The sequence below is a fragment of the Crassostrea angulata genome, chromosome 9 (assembly GCF_025612915.1).
Source record: "Crassostrea angulata isolate pt1a10 chromosome 9, ASM2561291v2, whole genome shotgun sequence".
NCBI lineage: Eukaryota > Metazoa > Mollusca > Bivalvia > Ostreida > Ostreidae > Magallana > Magallana angulata.
The window spans coordinates 36541637-36547876 of record NC_069119.1 but is presented as its reverse complement, the minus strand read 5'-3'; the positions used below and the strand labels follow the sequence as shown (position 1 = coordinate 36547876).

The 6240-nt window shown below is 29.6% G+C and overlaps 1 pseudogene; it reads right to left on the bottom strand.

Moving 5' to 3' along the window:
* Positions 1-1475: 1475 nt before the first annotated feature.
* Positions 1476-6240, bottom strand: LOC128162316 (uncharacterized; annotated as a pseudogene).

The window sequence follows — 6240 nt, the reverse complement described above, 5'->3', positions numbered from 1 at the left end:
TGATCATTTTCAACATCTGCCACTATCTATCGTAAGGAAAGATAAGTTTTGGCAAGAAATTTATACGAAAACAAGTATGTCTCAGAACACAAAAGTGGTAAAGTAAAAACCACAGGTCTTATTGTTAATCCTAATGTACCATTCCTATGTGCTTAATCTGATGGAATTTTGCAGTGTCCTACAAATTTAGAAATTACACTATATATCAGATTTTCAATGAAAATTATCGTATTCAAAGTGATGAGAATGGGTGTATGAAATAGAATGAGAACTTTAAATGGTACACACAAATACAAACACAGATGGTTGTGGCAAATGTGCAGTGGTGTGATTTTGTATTATATTTGGAAGGTGGTGATAAAATTGAAAAACATCAAATTTACAGTGAAAGAATAGTTTTTGATCCATTACTTTAGAATTCATTGTTAAAAAAATTCAAAATAATTTTTTTGAGAATTTTGTACAACCAAACTTGCAAATATGTAATTATTATGTATTGTTATGTAAGAAATAAAGTGAAAAGTCTCTTTCAGAAAGAAATTAGACTCATGTTGCAAATATTTTATGAACAAGTATTAACTAGCTAGCAAAACGCAATCATATCTGTACCATGATTATAAAGTACTTTGATTAAGTACTTCAAAATGCTAATACTATGTTTTGATTAATTTATCTAGTTGAAAAATATTTACTGCATGACAATATATTGAAATCAAAGTGCACAAATATTGGTGCATACTTTTTCAATTAACAAGTCATTATATAACTCTAAATAAACTGATTCTTGAAAAACAACAACATAAGGACTTCTACTTTCTCACTAAAGTTGGCATTAAAGTATGAAGAAATGCTGAAACTTTAATCATTTGATTAATAACTGGTTTAAGTGACCATGTAATAACATTTCCTATAAACCTAAATAACTTAAGTCTCTGTATAGCCCTCTCTACATGAATTATGAGTTTGGCTATCTTACGGATCTGCTTTATTTCATTAACATTAAGGCGTTTCTTTGTCTCCCATGGACACTTTCTGGTAATATTTAGGGTGGCTTTCTTATCAGTGAGCAGATCTCTTATTGTAAAACCTCTGTCAGCCATTATGTCATCACCCTCTTCCACAAAATGTAAAAACCCTGACTCTTCTGTAATAAATCTATCAGACACATTGCCACATTAAAGTTTTGAAACATAAGAAAAATTACCTGCTGGTAAAATAGCTAGCAAACATTTAGCTTTGTTTTTAGACTTATATGTACTATACATGTTTGTAGCTGCTTGGGCATGCAGTTGGAGATCTTGGTCGTTGTAAAAAAAAATCAGTACAATTTATAATTGCACGTGTATTAAGGTACTTTTTTCAAAAGGATAATGGCATATACTTTTTTACATGTCTCCGAGATGGCCATCTCAAAAAATTCCAAATGCATTTGACATAAACGTTATCAAGTAATAAAAATCTGGGAAACCTTACTTTTAGATTCTCTAAACAGATCAGTAATACAAAACTCAAATAAACCTAAACATAAGCGAACAAGTGAAAGAATAAATTCCTGATAAAAAGATAATTTGTTGATGGACCAGGTTTTCCATGTCTGTTCCTCTGGTAATTTTTCTCCTGAGCACTGGGTGGACCTGACCAGTATTTCAATGCTAAACACTTGGCAGCTAAAATATTGAAAATACCCAATACTGAATAGCATAGCAAGTGATGGTAACCCTGAGTACAACTTAACATTCTCATCATTTTTGGTAACAGTCTCAATAAAACATTCTCTTAAAAGAGTGGTCTTGTCATCAAGTTTTGCTTGAAATTGGTGGATTTGATCAGACATTATGTTGATACATGTATCATTCATGGTCATGTCCGTTTGCACAGCTGTATCCTGGACGTTCACATCAGTGGAACCTGGTGATGTACCAGCAACATAAACATGATCGAGGAAAGGAGAATCTGTAAAACATTCCACTCTCTTCACATGCGTCACACCTGACAAAAAATTAATTTTATAATGAGAATAAATAAAGTAATACAGCATGTTATAATCAATGAATGGTAACACGTTTTCTAATTCTTTGAAACTCGAAGCTTAAATTCAGAGTTAAATAAATATAGCAAAAGTCAGGTATAAAAATATGAAGTTTTTTCCTACTCATTTTTATTGCAATTTAAACAAAATTAAATAACAGTTGAAATATGTATGATAACAGGCTAGAAAACATGTTTTTGATTGATAAGTAATATTACCCTCAAATCTATCATGACTGGTGTTGATTTCATATTCCTCAGAAACATAGGGGATGTTGTCTTCTTCATAATGATGAAGAAGTATGCCACTATTGCTATCTGTTGAAGTTTCCTCCTCATCACTGATATCATCTGACATCTGAATAAAGTTGCTGGTTTTCCTATTTTATAAATTTCATTTTAGAAAAGGGATAGCTAGGATTTTAACAATCAATGATGAAATAATAGTATTAAACAATTTTTACATTAACAAGCAAAGAAAATCCTAAACACTTGACGTGAAAACAGCTGAATTTATACTCATGATACTCATCACATTCTATAGATAAACACTGAGCTTTAAAGAAATCATAAACTTTTATGCCCCTGCGAGATGATCATGAACAATTCATGATTTTCCCTTGAATGATTCATGAAATGTTCATGAAAAGTGCATGAGGATCCCATGAACTTATTATTGGACATTTTAAAGTCCTGAATTTTTGTTCATGAGAAAATGTTGATGAATATTCATGAACATACTTTTTCATGAATAATTCATGAACAGTTATATTCATGAAGCTTCTTCATTTGATGAATGTCCAATAATAAGTTCATCGGATCTTCATGAACTGTTCATGATTATCATTATTAATTTTATTCATGAATAATTCATAACGATATTCATGAACTATTCATGAAAATTTTTACCTTCTACATTTTGTATATAAAAAGGTAAAATATCCTTAAAAAAATCAAAAATAAAATACTTTATTATAATAAATTGAAGAATAATGAGATAATATCTTAAGTATCACATAATTCTTATGTACTGACTATCACTTTAAATAATCAGCAAGTTTAATAAAGTTGTTTTTTAAAAAAAAAAACAGGTAATGATTTTAATCCTAACTCATTAGCTTTAAAGGAATGTTACAATATTAGAATTGACATACCAATATGCAATGATTTGAAATATAAGCGACATTAGAATATGATTGCTAGTTGATAACTATCAATATGTTCTTTGTGAAATCTTCCTTTGTTGCATCTTCCTTGCCTTTGCTCATGTTGATTTCACTTGTATTCCATATATTGCAATGTGAATTTACTGCATGGTAGGTAAAATGTTCCATCCTTTAAATGATTATTTTCTACAAACCCAGAGTGTCTTGGTGACAATACTACTTGATGACAATTCTTCAGGCTTCACATATAGCCCCTTCGGTGGCAGAAGAGTTGTACCTCTGCACTGTACAAAAATAATTTGACAAATAGCAGTATAATTATGACATGTCGTTTAAAACATTTGGAACATCAACTAATCATTCAATCATCTCATTTGATTTTTATTTCAAATATGTTTATCAAATGATAATGCTGAAATTGCACTAAAGTGCTTACCCTAGAAAAAGTGATATTGCAGAAAAATAAAACAAGATGAAACATGATGAACAAATTCAGGAGAAAACATAAATTAAGGCATAATGCCTGTTGTTCTATCCATTTCAATGTATCTATATACTTGAATAAAATACTTCTTAAATTAATTACGATAAAATTAAACTGTTTTCAAATTTGTAAATGATACTGGCCATTCTATTAGAAATTTTCAATTACTTGCAATAGCATTTATTTATTACTTACTGAAATTTATGTTCAATGATCACTATCTTTAGGGCTGTCCAATATTCTGGTTTCACTGCATAATTCTAGAGTAAAAAAAAAATTGTATTAACTCAAATGACATCAACATATAACTTTACCTTGTAATTGCACCGATTTAGGTATATCAAACGTGTAATTTATTATCAATTATGTAGTTAAAACTTATGAGTTAGTCAAAAAAGAATTTCACTACAAATTCAAAACCGCCATTTTGAAATGTTTGAAAAAATGAACAAAACTTAATCTTACGTTTTGACTCCCTTATTACATAAAAGTTATTTCAATATACATGTATACATACTATATTACCTTTAATACCATTACTTTGAACTACATCTGCTGCATTATCTTCTCGCATGTTCCATGCTTAATAAATCCATCACTCATGTTGAAGATCCGTCTGCTTTCATTCAAAATGCGTATTCACTGGGCGGAAGTGACGTAATAGAATCAAAACAATTCGCTGACTTTGTATTCTGAGACTCTTTCATTTGGTTAAATATTTTTTTTAACATATGTTAACAATAATCAAAAAATATCTTTAAATGAAACTAATTATAAAATGCTTAAGTTTTCATTATTATGTTTTCAGAGATTGAAGAAACGTACGATTTAATATCGTTCGGTTGACACAAGTTGTGTCTGTTAAATGTCAACCCCCTCCATTTTTGAACCCTCAAGGTTTTGGAACTTAAAAAATAATTTACACTCAATTAAATATTCTTTCATACTTTATTTCTATAATTTTCATTAATGTTTTAAAGTAATATTTTCATTATTGCTTAACATTAAGCACAGGCACCTGAATTTTTATCAATCAGTCGCTTAATAAGTCATATATCGAAAAATTCTACCCATACTATATATAAATACATAGTAGAGGTAGAATTTTTCAATATATGACTTATAAAGCGACTGATTGATAAAAATAAAGTTGCCTGTGCATTAAGTTGATTGACAAATTGAAGTTCAGTGTGTTTGGTAACGGAGGCGAATCGACATGACACCTCATTAACAATGACGGACTCCTCGAAACTCGGAGTGTAGTAACGGTAGTTGTCTGAGTTTAAACAGTTAATCATAAATGCATTGTTGGAAGTTCTCAACGGAATATTTATGTAACGGATTTGTAATTTCTTAGAAATAGTCGCTTTCAAATGTGTGCAACAGTAATGCCTTTTACAAAGAAACCGCAAAGGTTCTAAACTCGACGGGGTCAAAATTTCAACCGAATGTGCTTGGAACATTTTCTCTGCCGTTCTCCCAGGAAAAGACGCACTTCGTCTTGTGTGTATTTATGCTTCTATGATAGACTGACAACAGGCCACGTCTTTAATGAACTTGATATACAGTGTACTTAAAACAAGTTGGAATTCAACGTATTTTTTTTCCAAAGAAATATGCAAATTTTTAAATTATTTCACTTTTTCAGACATAAAACAGCCATAATGTATCATCTGCAAAGACTGATTATTCACTGATAAATTATGTCATTTTTTTTAAAATATAAATTGAACAATGAAGATATTAAGCGTCAAATTTAGGATCTAGTAATGACCATTTGATCATGATCTCTGAGACCTTTGTTGTTGTCAATGAATTTACATGTTTCTTAGAATTGAATAAATAATGAAACTATAATATATCACATCTTCTTTTTTCAAAATTATAGATGCCACATTTATATATGTGTTTGCATGAATATTCATGAATGTTCATAAAGCCTGTGTTTTAATAATAATATTTTAAGATGTATATATTTTTTTAAAAAGAATACTAGAGTAAACTATGTTATTTATAAAAGTATTTGAAATTAATTATATATTTCGTAAATTAGAACCTTATGAAAATTCATGAATGTTTAATCCCTAGAACTATTGAATACCAGGTATTCCCTGTATATTCTTCTATATTCATAATTTGTTCATGAATTACATTTTAAGAATATATTCATGAATAAAATTCATGAACCACCTTTATGAACCAGTTATGAACCAGTCATGAATACATCATGAAACTTCCTGAACGGTTCATTAAATTTATTATAATCATGAATTTCATCTCGCACGGGAATGCTCGTTAAGTTTGCCAATATTCAACAGTCAATATTACCTTATTATGAGTTATTTATTAACATATACACCTAGTATAAGACGATTTTGTGAAATTGTTGTATGAAATAAATTTTAATGTCGGAGTTTTTGAGCCGGGCTCAAAATGGCAAGAACAAATGCGTGTATATTTGTTTGGCACCCAAGACTTCTCCCGTCTGATGAGCCTTATCCATTGGTTTCATCTTCTTTGGTCTGACTTTTTAGACAAATAAAAAAAAGTAACATCTTTCAT